The 23,157-nt window shown below is 40.6% G+C and overlaps 1 pseudogene; it reads right to left on the reverse strand.

The window, feature by feature from the left end:
* Window positions 1-362: 362 nt before the first annotated feature.
* LOC134008506 (gastrula zinc finger protein XlCGF57.1-like) lies at window positions 363-22,357 on the reverse strand (annotated as a pseudogene).
* Between the last annotated feature and the right edge of the window lie 800 nt (window positions 22,358-23,157).

The following is a 23,157-nucleotide window of genomic DNA, read 5'->3' on the forward strand; positions in this document are numbered from 1 at the left end:
TGTGTTGTATGTACGAAAACTTGTTTTGATATTCTATTAATCTATTTTGATGTGTTTTCCCGTATCTTTTGTGTTTTTATACATGTTTAAGAATATCGAAATGAATATCGATGTCACAATATTCATGCTGATTATCGCAATATCACATTTTGTCAATATCGTGCAACCCTATGCCTGACTATATGTTGTTTTATTGAATTTTCACCAAAATAGCTATTTGTTTTCAATTCCAATGTCAGGATCATACTCACAATTGTAACTTAAATGTACAAACTTCCTTTCCATGCTGACAAGTATCTTGGAAAAATTCTTCCCAATGTAGGTGAATCATCACAAATCATTGTTCAACTAAGACAGAGAGAGTAGGTCACAAATGTATTTGTATATCACCTTTACAAACATTCTTACAAAAGGGCTTTGCATTTATCTAATTCAACAAAGCCAACAGACTGAAACCGAGTGATTATGAAGACAACACTATCAACGTGAATCAATTCTGTATATAGAAAGTACAGCATGAATAGTATACAACAGTATGTAGGTGATCCAAGTCAATATAGACAGATTGAACATATTCAGGAGTCAGTGTCATCTGAAATATAATCAGTACAGTCTGAAAACCAAAAGCAAGTGATCCCTTTGTGAGACACAGTAACCCTCTGCATCAGAACCACCAAGTCTGGTGTCCCTGGAAATGCTAATACATTTTCAGGGTGTGTTTAGAACAACACACATGTCCTTCAAGAGCTCCTGTAATAACATTACCAGCAACTTTTAACAAAACAAATCCATGTAGTTTAAAATTTGAAAGTGTCATAGTTTTACCAACATTCTATGCAGTATGACACAGCTTTCCTACATCACTACAGGGGTAAAGTATCTTCCCTGTGTCCTGTCATGTTGGACTGTAGAACTGGTGTTAATGCATGTGCTGTCCCAGTAGGTGTAGGCCAGTAGTTCTTCCAGCCGTGGGTCATATAGAAGTTCTCTCAGGTGGTGACTGCTGGGACAGCTTGGCCCCAGACATCACTGCTTTGAAGTTTCTCTATTGTGGATACGCAGGTGAATGTTTAATTTGCTATTTGTTTCACATAGATAGTCACAGTGTGGGCAGCAGTAGGGTTTCTCTCCTGTGTGGGTCCTGCAGTGAGCTCTGAAATTGCCAGCCTGGCTAAAGGTTCGATCACAGAGGTCACAGCTGTAGGGCTTCTCTCTCGTGTGGGTCCTCATGTTAACTTTTTGCCTTTTTGCTTTTGGCAAAAGCAATGGTGTTGCTAATAGCCGTAATTATATTTTTAAAATTATACTTGTGTAATGTTATAGTTTGCTGTTGTTAAGCTTAGTGAAGACAGCCAACTACAATATATACCAGGTATATTGAACTTGCTTCATACATTTACATTTAGCAGACGCTTTTATCCAAAGCGACTTACAAGAAAGAGCAAAAGGAGCATAGGTCCATGATCATAAACAACGAGATAGCCCCAAAACAATGTGGGTAGCTAAAACATGAAGCATACATTGTGAAAAGCAAATGAGAGCCAATGGGTAGAACCAGAAGAGCATGTAGTTAAACAAGTTACGATTAAACAACATGATCCTCGAAAGTGCTAGAGCAGGGGTCCCCAAACTTTTTGTCTGCGAGGGCCAGATAATATTTCCTTTCTTTAATGTGGGGCCGGGTCGGTCTGTAACAGAAGATTACATGGGCTGGAGTGACTACCAGTATTATTGTTCAGATTTTATTATGATTTTAAATGTATTAATTATGCTAGATTAGTTTATTATTTTGTTATGCACCATACATCCGTACATATCAAGGGATATATAGCCTATTAAAAGAGCATTATTACTATCGTAATGACCTTTTTTCATATTCATTGCTATTGAAATCAAATCATTTACTTACTTATGCATATTAATCAGTGTAAACTGATTTGATTTTTTATATTCATTGCTATTAAAATCAAAACATTTACTTACTTATGCATACTAATCAGTGTAAACAGATTTATTTTAATTTTTTAAATAAAAAATAAAAAAGTCTGGCATTGTTCAGAGGGCTGGTCCAAATGCGCTGGTGGGCCGTAGTTTGGGGACCCATGTGCTAGAGTGTGCTGGAGGAAAGCAAGCAACAATAATATAATTCACAGCGAGTACAAGTAGTTAAATCAGTACAAATAACCAACAGGTCCCTCAATAGGAGTCATTGTGTTCCTGGAGGAAATCAACTAACATCTGATCTTTCCTAAATGCCGTTGTACTCCAGGAACAAGTGCGTCTTTAGCCTTTTCTTGAAGGTGGAGAGACAGTCAGTATCTCTGATGGAGGTAGTGAGATGATTCCACCAGTGGGGGGCCAGACAGGAGAAGAGCTTCATAGTATAGGCCTCAGCCTCACAGCAAAAGATCTATTACATTGTTGACATTGATACGGTTTTTCACCTGTGTTTCTTCATGTGTTCAGCCAGAGAACCACTTCGGGCAAATAGTTTGCTACATTCCTGACATTGAAAAGGTTTCTCTCCTGTATGTTTCCTCATGTGTTCAACGAAAACAGACGGACGATGAAACGATTTGTTACATTGATGACACTGATATGGTTTCTCTCCTGTGTGTGTTCTCATGTGTTCAGCCAGAGTACCACTTCGAGCAAATTGTTTGCTACATTCCTGACATTGAAAAGGTTTTTCTCCTGTGTGTGTCCTCATGTGCTCAGCCAGAGTACCACTTCGAGCAAATAGTTTGCTACATTCCTGACATTGATAAGGTTTCTCTCTTGTGTGTGTCCTCATGTGTTCAGCTAGAGTACCACTTCGAGCAAATAGTTTGCTACATTCCTGACATTGATATGGTTTCTCTCCTGTGTGTGTCCTCATGTGCACAACCAAATCTGACTTAATACAAAATCTTTTGTTACATTCCTGACATTGATAAGGTTTCTCTCTTGTGTGTGTCCTCATGTGTTCAGCCAGAGTACCACTTCGACCAAATAGTTTGCTACATTCCTGACATTTATATGGTTTCTCTCCTGTGTGTGTCCTCATATGAATAACCAGATGACCCTTTTGAGAATACCGTTTGTTACATTGTTGACATTGATAAAATGTCCCTTCTGTGTGTGTCCTCATATGAGAAACCAAATTACTTTTCTGACTAAAAGTGTTGTTACATTGTTGACACTGATGTATTGTTTTTCCTGTGTGACGTCTCTGTGGCATATTTTCCCTTGGCAGAGCCTCATTGTTTTGTGTTCTGTTCTGAAAAAGCAGCTCCTCCTCCTCCAAACTCTGAGCTGTAGGACAGTCTGGAGCTACAACAGAGAGGGGCTGAGAGTCACTGCCTGGTTCTGGCGCTGTATAGTCTTGTCCATCAGGCTCTGCTTTGATTTGCTCCTCAGTTGTGTTGGTGGGTAGAGAGTCTCCTTCTCTGTTCTCCACTTTAACAGTTTTGTCAAGATGTGAACATTCAGAAAAGCCCTCCTGATCAGAGTCATGTTTCACACTGGAAGAAGTGAACATGGAGTCTGTAGTTTCAGACTGCAGTCCTTGGAGCTGCTCTTCCTCCTGACTGGTCCACAGCTCCTGTTCCTCTTTAATCTGTGGGGTCTCCGGGAGAGAGAGCTGCTGCACATCTGGGGGGAAGGAGAGGCAAGACAACAGTTAGATCTGGCCTGCTTCATTATTCTGCAACCTAGATTGACAGCTAAAGAGACCAATTAAAACTAAAGTATGTAGATGGCGATATCAGCATGGGGTCTATGGGATGGTGTCCAAATAGGGAACACTCCACCCAACCCAGATATTAAGACTTCACAGTCAATTTCACCACCACTATTGTTTACAGCACATTATATAACTGGTAGTTCTGATGTCATGACTTGTCTGAACATTTATCTGCCTTCTGAGAAGCTTATACGTGACGTTTGTAATTATTCATAGCAGATTCAGATTCATAGAAGTAGGTTCATTACATTTTTGTATCCACTTCCCTATCCAGGACTGATGCCAGATCTCCTTTGGTTTCAATTCTTTATCAACAGTGACACCACTGCTTTCAATTAGTGTCTGCAGGCCACAAGCATCATCTACACTCTGAACTATGATTGGAACCTGTTTGCTGTGGAGAAATCTCTTGTTGACCCTATTGACTGAATATAGGGGGTGTTACTGAAAACTGAACATGCAGGGTGCACAAAATGTAGGCCCTTTTCCTGTTATTTTAAAACTGTGAAAAAAAATAATATGAAAGAAATGTGTCATGATCTTTAACTTTATGCCTTTTGGAAATCAGGTCATCTTTTACTCGCTTAGCTATTTATAGCAACCGAAATTTTGACCATGGATGCCAAAACCTTTGCATGCCACTGGACTATTATTATTGTTCACCATGCCTGGGCACTAAGATGTGGTTACTTTGCCATATGTATGTAGCTTTGGACAAATGAATGTATTTTGGTTTATTAAACGTTTGGTTCATAGACAATTGACTGCATTCTACGCATGTGTGCATAAGAGGGCTACTAGTTAGAAGATTAATTACAACCTTAAAGACTGATAGATTAACACTTTTTAATATATCACTCGAGTAATTATATCATAACCTATTCTCCATTCAATCCTTGCCTAAACCAGGGATTGAACATTGTAGATCTTTTCTTTTGATTTTAGCTCTACTGTACTGGACGTTAGTTCGCTTGTCTCAAAGAGGTTATGAGGCCTGCTAATCTGGTGGATAATCACTCAGATAGCTAGCTAGGGACAATTGGTGCTACTAGTACATAATCACCCAGATAGCAACTGACTCCGGGTCGGATCCGGCTAAGTTCCGGCCGATCCGCGTAACAGTCGCATCCGTTTTGCGGATCTGTTCCAGATTTGGTACAAGTGCAAGTACAAGTACGCATTCTCAGTGTCATTATACGGAACTGGCCCATTTTAGGAACAGATTCTGATACTTTTTTACATTTATAATTATTTATGATTTAACATTTGAAAAATTTCCTTAACCCTCGATGATGACGACGATACATGAATTAATTCACGCCCAGTAACCCCTTAACATTTAGTCATTTAGTCATTTAGCAGACGCTCTTATCCAGAGCGACCTACAGTAAGTACAGGGACATTCTCCCCGAGGCAAGTAGGGTGAAGTGCCTTGCCCAAGGACATAACGTCATTTGGCACGGCCGGGAATCGAACTGGCAACCTTCAGATTACTAGCCCGCTTCCTTAACCGCTCAGCCACCTGACTCCTTAACCAAATTAGATGTGCTTTTAGCTTATGTTGTCATGTATGAGTATCTGGCAGTTTTCAGAAATAAAATAGGTGATTGGACGGCGAAGATTTTAAGGCAGGATGGGAATATAAATTCCCATATTTTGAGCGGTCCGGCTGGAAAGGGCGTCTACCTGCAAATACGCGAATCTCAGGATGACTTCCAGCTGGATTAACTGACCAAGGATTCACCTTCAGAAAGATACCCCCCCTTTCTCATGGATTATAAAAACCCAAGACACACAATCACACACGGGCGTGACAATTCATGGGCCCTTTGATGTTTCATTTGTCCTTCTGGTAAAAAAAAAACCATCTGGCAGCTGGGATGCCAGAAAAAAAACATTAAATTACAGTAGATTATTTTTTATTGATTAACATTGATTAGCCGTAAAATAAATTGTAATTTTCCAAGATATTTGGTACTGGAAAATCACAATTTATTTTACGGCTAATCAATGTTAATCCCCCCCAAAAATTCAACTGTTACATTACATGCTGTTCTTTGCCGGTAAATATTACTTTTATTAATTAAACACATTTTAAATGTGTAATATTATCCTGAATGAACCAGATATTTAGAAAAAAACGAATTGTAATTGTAAAAAAAAATATATGCAAGTTGTGTACATTAACATTATAAACCCATGTTATAACACACATTAACAACAAAAATATGTTCCCCTAAAACTAAGTAAACATAACAAAATAGGGTTTTCTCTCTTTCATAATCTGGAAATGACATGTTAAGGTCACTGACCATCTTTAAAAACAGTAATAACTGCTTCATTTAATGAAATATATATTTTCCACAGAGTATTTCAGTATTACTATAGTAATATATCCTATAGTTTGGAAACTGTGGTATAATTTTGGAAATGTACCCGAATAAAACACTTCAGCCTTAAAATACAATAAAACCAAAACAAGATATCACGATTTAACGTGTTTATTTAAAACAAGTCGTGTGCACAACATATAGCATAGGTCATGCTCTTTAACAGAAACATAGCTACAATAAATTTTAAAATCACATTTAGCCTCATCCTATAAACTACAGTTTCCTACTCCCTCCATTCATAATCTGAAATCTTTTGGATCAGGGAGAGAACTTTGGCATTGACCGCCTTCTTGGATCCCTTCTCCACTTTGGTCCCCTTATCTGGATTTATACGGAAAATACATCTGTTAAGAAAAGCAAAACATTTTAGAATGTTAGCCTGGCATCTAAGAAGCGTAAATTATTCATATGATTGCTGATGACAGGGCTCAACAATAACGATGGCCCGATGGCCCGGGGCCAGTAAAAAGTAACGTCGGGACAGTTAAACTAGCAACTCACTGGCCGATCGGGCCACTGCAAATTATTGATTGAAAAAAAAAATTGCATTGTAAAAGTTAACATCCTTCATATGTTTTGCTATCTGCTAAATGCATAAATAACTTTGCAGCTTGTGGGGCGCACAGTTGGCAAATCAAGAGTTGAGTAGTGAGTGACGAGTGGTTGTCAAATTGTAATTCTCTAATCTCGATACATTTTTTAACAACTGGCGCGAGACAATAAAGTGAAGATGGCAGCAAAGTAGAGCTACGAGCTCAAACAGAAGCAACTTTTTTTTATGGAACGAAGATGCACTGTGTCGTCTGTCGTATGTTCCCGTCTAAAGCAGACAAAAGTGGATCTTTTTACACAGGCACCGACAATTTTCAAAAACAATCCCTGACCAGCCATGCTAGCAGACAGGCACCTGGTTTGCTTGACAGCTAAGCGGATGGTTGACAATCCATCTTCCAGGTCGCTGACCATGCTGGTCAGGAATTTAAATGTAGATGCCCATCGTGTTATTGCACGACTTATAACAACCGCATATCACGTAATTAAGACGGGCCAGCCGTTTGCCTCGTTCCCCCAGGCTATTGAACTGCAGCAGAAGAATGGTGTCGACTTGGGTACTTAGTATCATACTGATGAAATGCTATGGAAGCTTTTATATATTAGGATTGAGGGACCAGAGGTTTCAGCAGGACAGAGTTCAGTGCAGAGATGGCTGTCAGCAGGGAAGAGAGCACGTCATGTTTGAGGTTAAAAGTCAATTGTTTTGCTGACTATTACTTTTTAATTTTTTATCACTAGAAATGTGATTTCATTTTTGTTCTTTTTATATCCAGGATGTGTTTAATAAATGGTTAAACATGTTAAAGATCCTGTAAAGTAAATTCCATGTTTTTGTTTTAAGTACATTATATACGTGTGAAATGAGTTCCTGAAAGCATGTGCAAAGCGCTAAAACTTTGTCGCACTGAAATGTGGAGTTAGACCGAAGAACAGTTTCTCTTCCGTTTTCAGATCAAGTTTTAATGGGCGGAGCCAAAAAATGCCCTATCTACGTCATTTCGCCCCATCTACATCAGATCACTGAATGGCTTCTCCTGCTGTACTGTTATTGTAGCTTACATCAGCTAGCTAGCTAGCTTCATGATGTCTCCCAACACCCACAACTGCATCTTCCCTGGATACAAGAACTCCAGCTGCGCTGCAACGCCATTTAACCCTTGTGTTATCTTCGGGTCATTCTGACCCATCAGTCATTGTGACCCACCGTCGTATTGCGACAAATTTACCTCATACAAAAACAAAGTGAAGCATTTTCTTTTAACTGTCGGGCTGTCTCAGACCCCCCACATTGGAATGGTTAAAAGAAAATTATTTGTATTTGTTTTTGTATTGGGTAAAATTGGGTAAACACAACGATGGTTCGTTATGAACCTTTGGGTCATGTGACCCGAAGGCAGCACGAGGGTTAAGTTCCCTGTTGATAATGAAAGGAAAAATAGGTGGATAGATTTTGTGAAGAGCCACGCTCATGGAAAGCTTCGGATAAACTCCAACAGCCGCCTCTGCGCCACTGACCATTTCACGGCGGACAGTTTTAACATGGACCAGAGACAGACGGGGTTCACCAACACACGGCTTCTCTTGCAGCGCATGATGGTATGTTGGTGAAATGGTATTAGATAGAATAGATTGATAAGGCATTTCATCAAGGAATCTTAGCAGTTAAAGTACAAAAATAGTGTAGCGACCCACACAGAAAGACGTGTGTTATATGTTAGGCTGTTAGTTGGTTGTTTACCAGTACTGTTCACGGGGTCCGACATGCCAATCAACCTGCTGTCTTCCAATCACGGGAATGCCCGGAATGTTCGAATGCCGGGCATCTTGGTGGTCGGGGAAAGTGCATTGAGGGGGGATGGCGCATTCGAAGTTTAGACCAGGTTTAGCGTCTGTTCTTTCTGTTACGTCTGGGTTTCACAAGAGACGTTCACTATTGTTTTGTGGGCTACCTTTATTTTATTTAGCGTGGGCTAGGGCCAAACAGCTGTTTGGCTTACTAGTAGCCTGTGTACCGTGTGTTTAATAAACGGCAATTTGGGAACTTCATCTTATGCCTGGACGATTGTTCCTTAAATGGCTAAATGATTCTGTTGTTGTTTTAAAAGTGTGCTATATAAATGAAAATGAAATTGAATCAACTACGTCACAGTAGGAACTGCGCTGTTAGCTACTAAGGTATGGAGGATTATAGGGGCCAAAACTAAATAAATAAATACTTGGATAAATAAATAATTATATAACACAAAGCTTAAATAAATGACTAATTATATAATGAAATGCTTAATTGACATACAAAATATATAAATTACAAATTAAATGAGACACTAAATATATAAATGTTACATGTATTTGTGTGTATATATATATACGTTTTAATGTGTTCACATTTATTTATTTATACTTACATTTATTTATTTATCCTTACATTTATCCACAGTGTAACTTGCTGCAGCAAAATAAATCCGTCGTCTAGGTCACCAAGTCAGGAGGCGGGTTTAAGCCTCTGATTGGTGAATGAACAGTATTACACACCAGGCAGGCTCAACCAGTCGATCAAGCTCTCTTCGATGGATCCTCTATCGCCTCACTCTGCAGCTGTGCGATACTGCAAAATGTGGTATTGATCCGATACCAAGGAGTAAATACAGGGCCATACGGCGCCCCTGCCAATACTGCTGATTTGCAATATTACTTTTTACTTAGAAAAGCAGTTTATCTACTTTCGGGTCGAGGGCGCAATGCCTCATAATTGTGAATGCAACATCAATATGAAAATGTGAATTAAAATTTACAATTTGAATTTACATATTCATTTAATGATTTTTCCTTTAATTACTTGTTCGTGATAATGATCATAATAAAACACAGGACAAAGAGTTTTGTCAAAAATACTGTTAGTGTGTGCCGCTGAGTCGTGTTACTGCACGTACACGCCGGCAACAACTCACAGCCTAGCAGGGGAGGGGCAAAGTGAGCTTGAGCGAAGTTAGACGGCGTTTGCACAAGTTACAACCACTATGATGTAAAGGGAATTGTGTATTTGTCAGGTGGCTGAGCGGTGAGGGAATCGGGCTAGTAATCCAAAGGTTGCCAGTTCGATTCCCGGTCATGCCAACTGACGTTGTGTCCTTGGGCAAGGCACTTCACCCTACTTGCCTCGGGGGAATGTCCCTGTACTTACTGTAAGTCGCTCTGGATAAGAGCATCTGCTAAATGACTAAATGTAAATGTGTACTGAATGTAGAGAACAGAAATTGAAACTTAAGTATCGATCTTATCACGCCAGTATCAATCAATAGGCTACTGATACCAACGTTGGTATCGATACTATCGGTCTTGAGATAGATTCGCCCACCCCACAATTCGCCCACAATTGGCAGTTGCCTCCATCTCTTCAGCTACCGACAACATTTCGACCACTGTAGCATGCAATATTTCATTCATTGAATCCACACTAGGTGCTGCCATCTTGAATGAGTCAAAAGCAGTTGATTCAAGTTGAACCACCAATCAGAGGCTTTAACCCGCACCTTTACTTGGTGACGTAGACGACGGATTTATTTTGCTGCAGCAAGTTACACCGTGGATAAATGTAAGGATAAATAAATAAATGTAAGTATAAATAAATAAATGTGAACACATTAAAACGTAAATATATATATATATACACACAAATACATGTAACATTTATATATTTAGTGTCTCATTTAATTTGTAATTTATATATTTTATATGTCAATTAGGAATTTCATTATATAATTAGTAGGGCTGTCCCCGACTAAGATTTTCTTTGGTCGACCAAGACTAAAACCAAGACTAAAACGTCTGAAAATCGACTAATCGAAATTTGTTTTTTGTTTTTTTAACTTACGACGATGCCAACTTACGTTTTTCAGGTGGTAGGCTACATCATATTCGACGTCGAACTATGAAAAATAAACCGTTGTTGGCAGAGTTTGCATTCAACGTTTTTCGAGTCACCCGGTACTTTGTAAATGTAAATGTACTTTAATGAAATGCTGCCATACCACAGATTTATTTGCCATTTTGACTAATAACACAGACAAAGTAGGCTATGGCAGAGTTTGTAGTTCGGCAGCCAATTGTGTTCGTGCCGTGTGCAAAATACCAAAACAAAACAAAGCGCAGATTAACGAAAGGGAAAACAGTAACACCTTTTCTTTTAAATTATATATTTTTAGAGTTGCTTTATTTGTCTTAAATAATATAATCTACAATTTCTGTAGAACATTTAGTTAATTCAGCAATGATGACACAAGCGGGAATCAGATCTCACAATGCCATACGGCAGCTTGACTGAAAAAATCTTAGTCGACCAAGAGCATATCGACCAGAAAATCGACTAGTCGACTGAGTGGGGACAGCCCTAATAATTAGTAATTTATTTAAGCTTTGTGTTATATAATTATTTATTTATCCAAGTATTTATTTATTTAGTTTTGGCCCCTATAATCCTGAATACTAAGGTAGTGCTAAGTGCTAAACAAAAACAGAGGCATTTCTCTTATCTAAATCTGTTATGGAACCTAATTGCCAATATGAATCTTTTTCTATGGCTCTGCGGCCCAGCAACCCAACTTTTATAACATTTTGTTCAGGAAGCCTCAAACCCAATGCTAAACCTTAAAACGATAACTAATATGATGCTCTTGTCTTCCGTCGCTGGCGCTGTATCAGACGCTGGTGTAGTGATTTGGGACTGATTGGTGAACTGTGGAAATATCCTCGATTGAAAAAATGCGCTGCCATAGGTCAAAAGAAACGCTTCTTTTAACAAGATAAACTAAATGTCAATCAGCATCCAATTGCCAGGGATAGCGAATTACGTGTTGAAAGGCAGACTATAACAACAATACAAACTACTACAAAGACAGACAATTAATGAATGGAAAACATTTAGGGCTATTATTTTCAAAGAAATTATGAGCCTGGAAAGTACTAAAACGAGTTTGAAATAATGCTAATTTTAATCTGTAGCATGATGTTTTTAATTAGGATAATTATTGAGCCAATGACTAGCTTTTATGTTGCACATACCAGATTGTTAGCTGTTTTGCTTTGCTTGTTAGGATCATTTTTGGTGATACAGACTCTGACAGTAGTCCTGTGTGCCGGATGTCTGCCACCCCGCTGTCAGATGATTGCCAAGACCACCTTTTCGTCCCTAGCTTTTAGGGCTGAACGATTAATTGCATTTGCGATAATATCGCGTTGTGACAAAACAAGATTTTGTCACAACCTTTGGTCACGTGACATGCGAGAGTAACGCAGTTTGCAGACGAAGGATCAACTTTGCACGTTACACTTTACCTTGACCTGTACGATGGCCTCAGGCTCGACAGAACCTGACACTACAGACACTTTGCCAATTTTGCCCTTTAAAAAAGTATTGTGCAAAACTTGCCTGGCTAACGTTGCTACCTCACGGGGCAACACTACCAACCTAATTCGGCCCAAAAAACCCCACCACAAAGCCATGTACGATGCATAGCTAAAATGCTGAACACCAGTGTGTCAAATAAGCCTAATAATACCCGACAGGATCACTGATCGAAATGTTTCAAGGCCTAACTCCATATTAATGTACTACTAAATTACTCAAGCAGTAACAGCGTTCATCACAAAAGATATGATGCCCCTCGGTGATACACAAACAGTAGGATCACTATGGCTGACCGTGCCATACTGTTTCTGTTAGGCTACTGACTGGATCAGAAATGTTCAGACAATGTTTCTTTTTCTTCTAAGATTTAACCTTTAGATGCGTGAGTTCTAAATATTTCCGACTGTCTCCACAGAGCAAGTTATTTTTCCGAAACGGTAGCTAGCTAGCTAGCTGTAGTTAAGAAACTGCAACTAAAGCGTATACGTTTCTAGTTTAGCTTTGATTTACCAAAATATTTTCTATGGAGGTAGGCTATAGATGGTATGTTCTCCTTAGTTTTTCTGAACTTTGTGTGTTATGTTGCTGACTGGAGATCCGTAGGCTAGTATATATCTATATTAATAATAGGCCTACATCATATAATAATCACATATTAAATCGCAATTGCAAATTAATTGCGATTATGTTATTTTCCGAAATCGTTCAGCCCTACAAGCTTTAGACTGGGTAAGACCGGCACTGGATCTGTTCCTTGCTCTGGTACAGTCATTTTAAAACAGACTGTGACCATAAAAAGAGGTTAATCAGAATCAGAATTCGGTTTATTCGTCATGTATGTTATACAAACACGGAATTTACTGTGGCAGGGAGGTGCAAACACTAAACATAAACGAATCTTAAATTAAGTAAAGGTAGTAAGTTTAACTATTCCTAAGAACTAAACAATCTAAGAATAAAACAATTTAAATATAAAATAAAATATATATAAAAATAAGAATAAGAATGAGCAGCATGAGTGGTCAACATAGTGCAATAGTGCAATCAGATACTGGGTTAAATAATGAATGAATGTCAATGGGAGTCCTTGGCCTTGTTGAAGAGGCCAGTAGAAGATGGAAAGAAACTGTTCTTATGGCGTGAGGTTTTGGTCCTGATGGACCGCAGCCTTCTGCCGGAGGGGAGTAGCTGGAACAGGGAGTGGCCAGGGTGGGAGGGGTCGGCCACAATCTTCCTCGCTCGCCTCAGGGTCCTCGAAGTGTGCAGGTCCTCGAGGGTAGGCAGATTGCAGCCGATCACCTTCTCAGCAGTGCGGATGATACGCTGCAGTCTGCTCTTGTCCTTGGCAGTGGCAGCAGCGTACCAGATGGTGATGGAAGAGGTGAGGATGGACTCAATGATGGCTGTGTAGAAGTGCACCATCATTGTCTTTGGCAGGTTGAATTTCTTCAGCTGCCGTAGGAAGTACATCCTCTGTTGTGCTTTCTTGGTGAGAAAGCTGATGTTAAGTTCCCACTTGAGGTCCTGGGAGAGGATGGTGCCCAGGAAGCGGAAGGACTCCACAGCGTTGACTGGGGAGTCGCACAGGGTGATGGGGGTGAGTGGGGCTGTATTCTTCCTGAAGTCCACAACCATCTCCACTGTCTTAAGAGCATTGAGCTCTAAGTTGTTCTGGCTGCATCAAGTCACCAGGTTGTCAGCTTCCCACCTATAATCAGACTCGTCCCTGTCAGAGATGAGGCTAGTGAGGGTGGTGTCGTCCGCAAACTTCAGAAGTTTGACAGACGGATGACTGGAGGTGCAACTGTTGGTGTACAGGGAGAAGAGCAGAGGGGAAAGGACGCAGCCCTGAGGAGATCCGGTGCTGATGGACCGGGAGTCAGAGACTTGTGTTCCCAGCTTAACGCACTGCATCCTGTCAGACAGGAAGTCTGTGATCCACCTGCAGGTGGAGTCAGGCACGTTCAACTGGGAGAGCTTGTCCTGAAGCAGGGCGGGGATGATGGTGTTGAAGGCAGAGCTGAAATCCACAAACAGGATCCTGGCGTAGGATGCTGGGGAGTCCAGGTGCTGTAGGGTGAAGTGGAGGGCCATGTTAACGGCGTCATCCACCGACCTGTTGGCTCTGAAAGGGTCGGTGATGGATTTGAGGTGTGCCAGCACAAGGCGCTCAAAAGACTTCATAACCACAGAGGTCAGGGCGACGGGTCTGTAGTCATTGAGTCCTGTTGGCCTTGGCTTTTTGGGCACAGGGATGATGGTGGAGGACTTGAGACAGGCTGGCACATGGCATGTCTCTAGGGAGGTGTTAAAGATGTTGGTAAACACCGGAGACAGCTGGTCAGCGCAGTGCTTGAGGGTGGCAGGAGAGACAGAGTCCGGCCCAGCTGCTTTGCGGGGGTTCTGCCTCTTGAAAAGTCTGTTAACTTCACTCTCCTGAATGGAGTAGGGATGTCACGAGAACCGATACTACCGATACCTTCCGGTTCTAAAGTGTCAAAACACCGACGATGCCCATTTTTTTGAAGCACCGTAGGCACCGTTAGCGACGACCAGTGTTAGCAGCATCGGTTCCGGAACTGATGGGGGCAGCATACGATTCAGTGTTCCAGTATTTGTTGCACTATAAGCATTAATTGCACTTTATTATGTTGTTCTATGCTATATTGCACATGTTTTTATGTATTGTTATGACATTTTGATATTTTTCAAGTATTTTAGACGTGAGTTCTAAATATTTCCGACGGTCCACACAGCACAAGTTATTTATCCGAAACGGTACAGTAGCTAGCTAGCTTTCGTTAGCTTCCTGGCTAAATTAGCTAGCATAATACTCGTAGCAATTCTACTACCATGCTAGTGTTACTTGTTAATGCCGAATTATACTTCTCCGACTCCGTTACGGACAGACGGATGGATTGGTTGAATTTGCCTTCTCATTAGTACATTTTGAAGCCAAAGCGTTTGTCGCATAGTTTTTGTCAATCGGAAAATATTCAGTTGGAATGTTTGAAATCGCATATGTGAGACCCGCATTCGAACGATCACATATGTGCGACGCTACTCCTTTACGGGTTAATAAAGAAGTTCAAGTGCATGGAATCTTAGAAAAACGTTTTTTTAACGTGGTATCGAAATCAGCATCGAGAATCGTGTTATTTTACTGGTATTGGCACCGACTACTGAATTTTTGGTATCGTGACACCCCTAGAATGGAGAGAGTCGTCACTGTAGAGGGGGGGAGGGAGGAGGCCTCTTAGGTGGGAGGGGGTAGATCAGGACAGTCCAATTGTCTTTCAAATCTACAGTAGAACTCGTTCAGGTCGTTGGCCAGGCGGGAGTCGTTAGTGGAGTGGGGGGCTCTGGGCTTGTAGTTGGTAATCTGCCTGAGCCCTCTCCAGACAGAAGCAGAGTCGTTAGCAGAGAACTGGCACTTCAGTCTCTCTGAGTACAGTCGTTTAGCCTCTCTCACCGCCTTGCTAAACCTGTTCTTCGACTCCTTGAATCTGTCTCTATCCCCACTCCTAAATGCTTCCTCTGACCTCAACCTTCTGAGCTCTGCTGAGAACCAGGGCTTGTCGTTGTTGAAGTTCACCCTGGTGCGTGTTGGAATACAGCAGTCCTCACAGAAGCTGATGTATGATGTCACAGCCTCTGTGAGTTCATCCAGACTATTGGTAGCAGTCGTGAACATATCCCAGTCAGTACAGTCCAAGCACGCCCGCAGATCCTCCATAGCCTCACTGGTCCACTGTTTTGATGTCCTCACAACAGGTTTACAGAGCTTTAATTTCTGCCTGTATGCAGGAATCAGATGGACCATGGTATGGTCAGAGTGACCCAGTGCTGCACGAGGGACGGCATGGTAGGCTCTACTGACTGTAGTGTAGCAGTGATCCAAAGTGTTCTCTTCTCTGGTTAGGCATTTGATGAATTGTCTGTATTTAGGGAGTTCGTGGCTGAGATAACCTTTGTTAAAGTCGCCGAGTACGATAACAAGGGAATCCGGGTTTGCTTGCTCCACACTCAGAATCTGGTCGGCGAGCATGCGTTGGGCCTCTTTAACCTGTGGACCCGGCGCCATGTAGACTCCGACCAAAATGAGTGACGCAAATTCTCTTGGCGAGTAAAAAGGTTTACAGTTTATAAAAAATTATTCCAGATCCGGAGAACAATGTTGCAGAATCACTGTTACATCTACACACCAGCCACTGTTGATGTAGAAACAAATACCATCGCCTTTGGTTTTGCCGGAGAGTGCAGTGTCCCGGTCAGCTCTCACGAGTTGAAAGCCTGCCAGATGTAATGCGGTGTCCGGGATCAAATCGCACAGCCATGTCTCCGTGAAGCACAGAGTCAACATGAACAAATATTTGTACTTACATTATGTGGTCTTTGAAACTATATCATACTCCATAAGATAGATAGAGAGATATAGAGAGATAGACAGATAGCAGGAATAGCATGTAACAGCTAAAAGTAACAACACTTTTAATTGTTTCTGTAGCGGCTCAGCTGCACATCCTGACCCTGCTGGAACACAGTTGCTGCTGCTGTCAACAGTCTTGCTGCAAGAGTGGGTACAGAAACTCCAGTGGCTGAGATGCCGGAAAGTATGAGTTTCCCACTGGCCACCATGTTTGAAGTGGAGGAGTTGGAGGAGTGGCTGAAAGACTCAAGGAATTCTCATGCTAAACAAAACATGGTATAGAGCCGACAACTTCATTGTCTTTTTACATCATCACCTTTAAAGGGGTGATTGATTGCAAAAACGATTTTACCTTGTCATAGTTGAATAACGACAGTTCGGTGGGTAAAATGAACATACAGTGAACCTCAAAGTCCATTGACACCTCTTTCCTATGCAAATCTCAAATTGAAAAAATGTGGCTGTAAAACGCTAGCTTTTCAACAAAGCCACCGGACTGACGTCAGTCCGGGGACCGCCTTTTTTGGCTCTGGTCTGTATCTTTGTCACGCCCCAAAATTTACATCCAGACCAGCCCACTCACTGGTGTTCTTGCCCAGTCCGAGGTAGCGTAGATCTCCGATGCTAGTTTAGCTGCGCGCTGCTCTGTGTAGGCTACTTCTAAGCAATTACAAAAAATAACGTTTTGAAGTATAACAAGGATATTGAAAATGGACCACGGTCGTTGTGTTCCAGGCTGTACAGGGAAGGCTAACACTCATAGTCTTCCCAAGGAGCCAAACATTCGACAGGCATGGCTGCTGTTTGTCTATGAAAAGATCCCGGCGAAGTTCGACACTCAATTATTCATTTGCTCTGAACATTTCACCCAAGACAGTTTTGACAACCTTGGACAATTTCAAGCAGGATTTGCTAAGAAGCTGAACCTGAAAAGATGTGCTGTTCCGACCGTACGCTCATTGCAACCGCAAGTAGGTATGATTTTGTCGGTAACAGTTATTAGCAATGCTAACGTCTGCTGTATCTAGCATAGGTAGAAAGCTAAATACGTTTCTAAACACATCAGTATGTTGATGTGTTTAGAAACGTATTCAGCTTTCTACGTATTTAGAAACGTATTTAGCTTACTTAGCAAATGACTCTAGCTAGACTAGCTGTAGTCGGCATTAGAAGGGAAGCTTCCGAAAAAATTGCCAAAAAACAAATAGCAGTCTGGCCTATTGCTAATCTAGACGCCTGTCTAGATTATCTATTTGAAAGAACTGTAGAAAGGCAGGTGCTAGATACAGGATACGTTAGCATTGCTAATAACTGTTACTGACAAAATCATACTACAGCTTGCGGTTGTGATGAACGTAAGGTCGGAACGCACCTCTTTTCAGCAACAGCTTCATAGCAAATCCTGCTTTAGCTACATTGTCCCAGGTTTTCAAAACCGTCCTTGGTGAAATGGTTCGCGCAAATGTGTCGAGGGTCGAACTGCACAGGGATCTTCTACGCTACAGTATAGACAAACATCAGCCATGCCCGTCTAGTCAATGTTAGCTAGACTCTAGCTCATCTGCTTTTTATTAATGCTGATTTGCAAGGAATGCAAGAACAGCTAGATAGCGAAAACACCTAGACTGTAGGCATGTACTGTAAACTAGTTTAGCTTGCTAACGCAAGAGCATAGGTAGAATGTGTGATGATTTAGCCTAGTTTATTGGCAATGGGGCTAACGTTGTTTCATGTTCCTGACTTTCATTCAAATAAATAACCCGTGTTGTTATGTAAATCTACAATTCACGATGCATGCTTGTCCAGATCTTTGTCAGGTTATTTTTCAGCAAGATGTCTAGAGCTAGCTAACTTAAGCTGAGTTGAATCACGATATAGTTTGGTTGCTATAAGATGTAACGTTCTACCCACCTAAGTCAATCCAGTTTGCTTCGACAACAGAAGTGGAAACAACTGACGTTATCATTGGGTGTGCTTTGCCTTCGGCAAGGGCACAACCTTTGTTCTCTCACATATATATTATTATTATTTGTATTTCTTTTTGCCCCCCTACATCTTCGTCAATATTTGGCCTACATAGACAACCTAGGTGTCAAGTTTCGTCTTGGTAGCGATTGAGTTGCTTGTATTTTTATTTACGTTCCGTTGCATGGTTTAGGCTCAAGTTAAGTTTTTGTGGCGAAAAGTGAAGCTAACGGTGGCTAATTTGCTAGCCACAGTCACTGACGTTACTAACGTCACTACGTCACTAACATCACGAAAACACGCGTGCAGAACGTTCGTTTCGCATCTGTAAACTTGGGGGATAGCTAGGCTAACTATAGCTTTACTGCAAGGCAGCTGCAGAAACGCCACAAGCAAAGAGGCCAGGGTGATAACTATTTACTCATTTTACTTTGTGATGTGAAACACTATTGTGAAATGTAATGTACAATATTAGCTGATATTATTAAGGAAGTAGGCCCACATCTACTTTCGGAAACGGTAGTCTACTATTTCACTGAAGCATCAGCATGACATTAGCCTCTGTTGCCCGGGCAACACATACTACAGTGGTCTATGATGCATCTGTTTTCAATCGTTAAAATAAACAGTCCTCACAAATACATTTTCGTTGTAGGATTTATTATGACATTACATTATAAGTAAACGATTTGTTGGTGAAATTTTCATTACCTGTGGTTTCAAACCAACTGTGACAGTACTACTGTCTTCAATTCCACAGCTAAACTTTATGTCAAAAGAAACATTCTCATTTCCGGCGCTTTCAAACAATCAGTGAAATGTGGAGCAACAGCAGCTAGCTTGCCTCTAGCAAACCTATTTTGAATTAGCAATTTCCCCCTACATTAATGTCAATCTTATTTACGTTTTGGGGGGCATATTTTCAGTTAGCAGACGGTACTGTTTGAATCGCGATTCCATCTGAAATATACTGCCAGTGACAACGTTGTTACAGTAGCTTGTTTCAAAGGGGGTTCGCAGCTGTTTCAAAGGGTGTTCTTAATGAAATATGCAATATGAGTAGGCTAAATGCTTGAAAATATCACTAGAAGGGAAAAACTTAGAGGACGGACCCATCTGCAACCGACGCAAGCAAGCACACCCTACAATTTCCCCAGAAATTGTACCCTCTCTAGTTTCAAATGATATCTAGTCAATCTGTTGAAAACAGTGTTGTGTAGACACAATAGATTTATTTGCGTTTTTATTTCAAGTCTCCACCTTCGGTGTTTCAGTGAGTGCTGTTGGCCGTGTTGCGTCTTTGCTCCCCAGCTTCACTCGTTGAAAACCAACCAATCAGCGTGCAGCTCATCTAAATATTAATGAGCATACCATAAAAAGGAGAAAAGCTAGTGTTTTTTCCCGGGAAAATTTCAGAGGATCTATCAGGGGGCATAGAACAGCACCCGGGCCATTTTCAACCCAACCAATGTTACATACCCTATTCGGAGACCCTAAGGAACAGTGTGAAATACCCAAAAAACCCAGTCAATCACCCCTTTAAAGCGACATCCAATGCTGTTTAGTTTACTGCGTGCTAATATTGTTTAGCTGGTGTTGAGTGCAGGGTTCTGTTCAGATAAACCCAGCATTTGATGCAGAATTGTAAACTTCATAGAGTCCACAAACTAAACAACATTTTTAGACCTGATTTCATGAGCCAACAAAACTGTGCATAATTGTAGCAAATATTTTGTCTTTTGATCAACAAAAAAACTTTTGTATCTTGTCAGATTGCTGCACTTGGTGCTGTAGGAGGACAGAACATCAAGACAATATCTTGGAATGTACTATCAAGGATCTTCTCTGACAATCCAAAAAAATTAATTGTAAAGGAGTAAATGGCAAAAAATGCTTCAAAGAAATGCTCACGAGAACTCTGCTAATCAGTAAGTATTGTAAAATACAGTAAAAAATACTGTTTTCTCTACTGCCATCCGGCAGGCGTTTCAGGTGCCTCCGGACCAGGACTAGCAGACTAAAGAACAGTTTTTTTCCCCAGAGCTGTCTCTTTACTGAACTCGAACCCCCGTTGATCCACTCCCCTCATATACTGCTAACTCTCCTCTCCTACCTCACATCTGCCTTCACTTTGTTATTTGCACTACTGGAATGTCAATTTGCACTACTGACTTTATTACAGTAACAACTGTTTACTTACGCATCTTGCACTACAATAATTAACTGGATTATGCTCATTTGCACTGCCGACTGTTATTTACAGTACCCACTGTTTACATTTGCATTTTGCACCGTAATTCTAACTGTAATATGCAATCACTTTCCACTGCACTTTTACACTATTTTCGGATAACTTCTGTCCATACTTTATTGCACTACACTGTATATCCTGCACTTTCTGCTATTGCACTTCTGGTTAGACCTAAACTGCATTTTGTTGCCTTGTACCTGTACTTGAGTAATGACAATAAAGTTGAATCTGATCTGATCTAAAGCAGTTGTCAAAACAATGGAGAATTAGCTGGAATAAGTGGAACATTCAGAATATCTGTAAGTGACAGTTTATTAAGTGATGGACAATCTCCCTCAACAGAACTCTTACGCCATAAGATGGTTCAACCTGGCATCTGACCGGGGAGGCGGCCGCAAAGACAGGACCATGGCCAAGGAGGCATTATCCTGTTAATGTTTGTGTCTTCTGTCTAACTCGTTGTTCAGTCCTGTTTTATGTGTGAATTCATTAGTATTGTTAAATTAGATCATTAAAATGGTTTTAGTTCAAAAAAGTGGATCATTAAACTAGGACATGGTTTTCTTCCTCTTATAATAATTGTCTTATTGTATCCATTTGATTTGATTTCATGTGATTTAGAGCTGTACAGTCCTGAAATAGGATTATTTTTACAAAATGTACATTATATATTTTTTGTAATACTTTTATATATAACTGATCTACTTTTTTATGATTCCAGATTATTTTAAAGTAAATGAGTGTTTTTTGTTATTATAATTGTTTTATTTTTGAGAATGTACACATATTTACACTTCTGGTTTGTAAATTAATAAGTTTTGTATTTGAAAATCTTAGTTTTTTCCCTTACAGAGAACTAACTGTGCATTAACTAACATAGTTGGGGAATTTAACCGAAATAACCTTAGCCGTTTTGGAACTGGCCCAGTGTCGACATTGGCCCATTGTGCCAAATGACACCGGCCCGAGTCCGTTTTACGGATCTGGCCCAGAATTGATGGAGGCTCTGGGCAAGATCTGGGCCAGATGAATATCTGGGGTAAACTACTAGCTCTACATCGTCCATTCACAAAAGAAGCGAGACTTACTACATTCTGATTTTATCTATCCAAATGTTTACACAAGATATCTGGGTCTGACTGTGCAACATCAAATATGATATAATGAATATAAACACAGCAGATTATAATCAACTGTAGGTATTATATCGAACCTGCTCGGTGAATCTTGATTTCAGGTTGAATAACAATGTCCAACAACCGTTGCAGTCGCGCACTCTCCTCCTTTGAACGAGAAATCTCCTCTTCGAACTCGGCAAACGATTTTTCAGCGACCGCGAATATCTCCAAAGCTGCCGTTGTTAATCGCTGAGTGATAAAATCCCTGAACACCTCTATATTGGACATTTTGGTGGTGAAAAACTCGAATAGTTTACGAAATTGTAGCTCGAGCAGCTAGCTTTTTCCTTCAAGCTCTTTCTTTCTAGCCGGATGTAAACAACTCAAGCTATTCCGGTGATCAGGGGAATGTACTACGAATCAAGAGGTGCATTCGACATGGACTGCGGCTGCATGAAACGACCGGCGAGAGTAGCCGCTTGCAGTCGGGGAGGAGTTGAAAACGGCTCTGTAAAGTCAGACATTCCAGCTTCTCGTGGTTTGCTGCGTTGACGTCATTCATGGCCAATCAAGCGCTGTTTGCTTACTTTACTTTATTTATAATTAAACTTAGTTTTTCCGTAAGTGAAGAGGCGGACTAAAACCCTTTCTTCAACACATTTTTAATTCAATTAAACAGTTTGGTTCGGATTTGAGCGTTGGCGAAACTGAAGGTCTCAGAATAATTACAAAACGTGTTTTGTAATTATTGTCGTGTGATTCTGGCCAATCATGAAATAGCTGTGTCGTCATTAGAACCCTTGCAGTTGCTCTTGAGAAAATGCGCTCGGCTACACCATAGATAGGGGCGCCGTATAGGGGGGAAAGGTTAGGACGATTCTAAGAAAAAAATAGCAAAAAGTAATATAAAATTATATTATATAAACCATCATCGAGTATATAATACATTTAAAATATAATAACACAATGAATGATCAATGAATGGTAAACACAAATCAGGGTTTCGGAAAAGATCAGAGAAAAAAGAGAGAGGATAGACAAAAGAGAGGGTTTCAATCAGTAACCCATTTTTTTTTACCAAGAAAGGTGGGTAGCCAATCTGTGAGTGGTATTAACCTGTTGGGTTAATGTCCATATAAGCTATCTAGCTACCCAGCTAACAAGGGACATTATTTTGTTAGCTGGGTACAGTGTTAGCCTACATTTCATCAACATTTAATCAGTGCAGGGAAACATTTAGCAAGATATTCAGATTAAATCATTGTCCCGACTCCCTGCCCCTCTTAACAGACTTAACAACAGATGAGACAGCAGCACC

The sequence above is a fragment of the Osmerus eperlanus genome, chromosome 22 (genome assembly GCF_963692335.1).
Source record: "Osmerus eperlanus chromosome 22, fOsmEpe2.1, whole genome shotgun sequence".
Lineage (NCBI taxonomy): Eukaryota > Metazoa > Chordata > Actinopteri > Osmeriformes > Osmeridae > Osmerus > Osmerus eperlanus.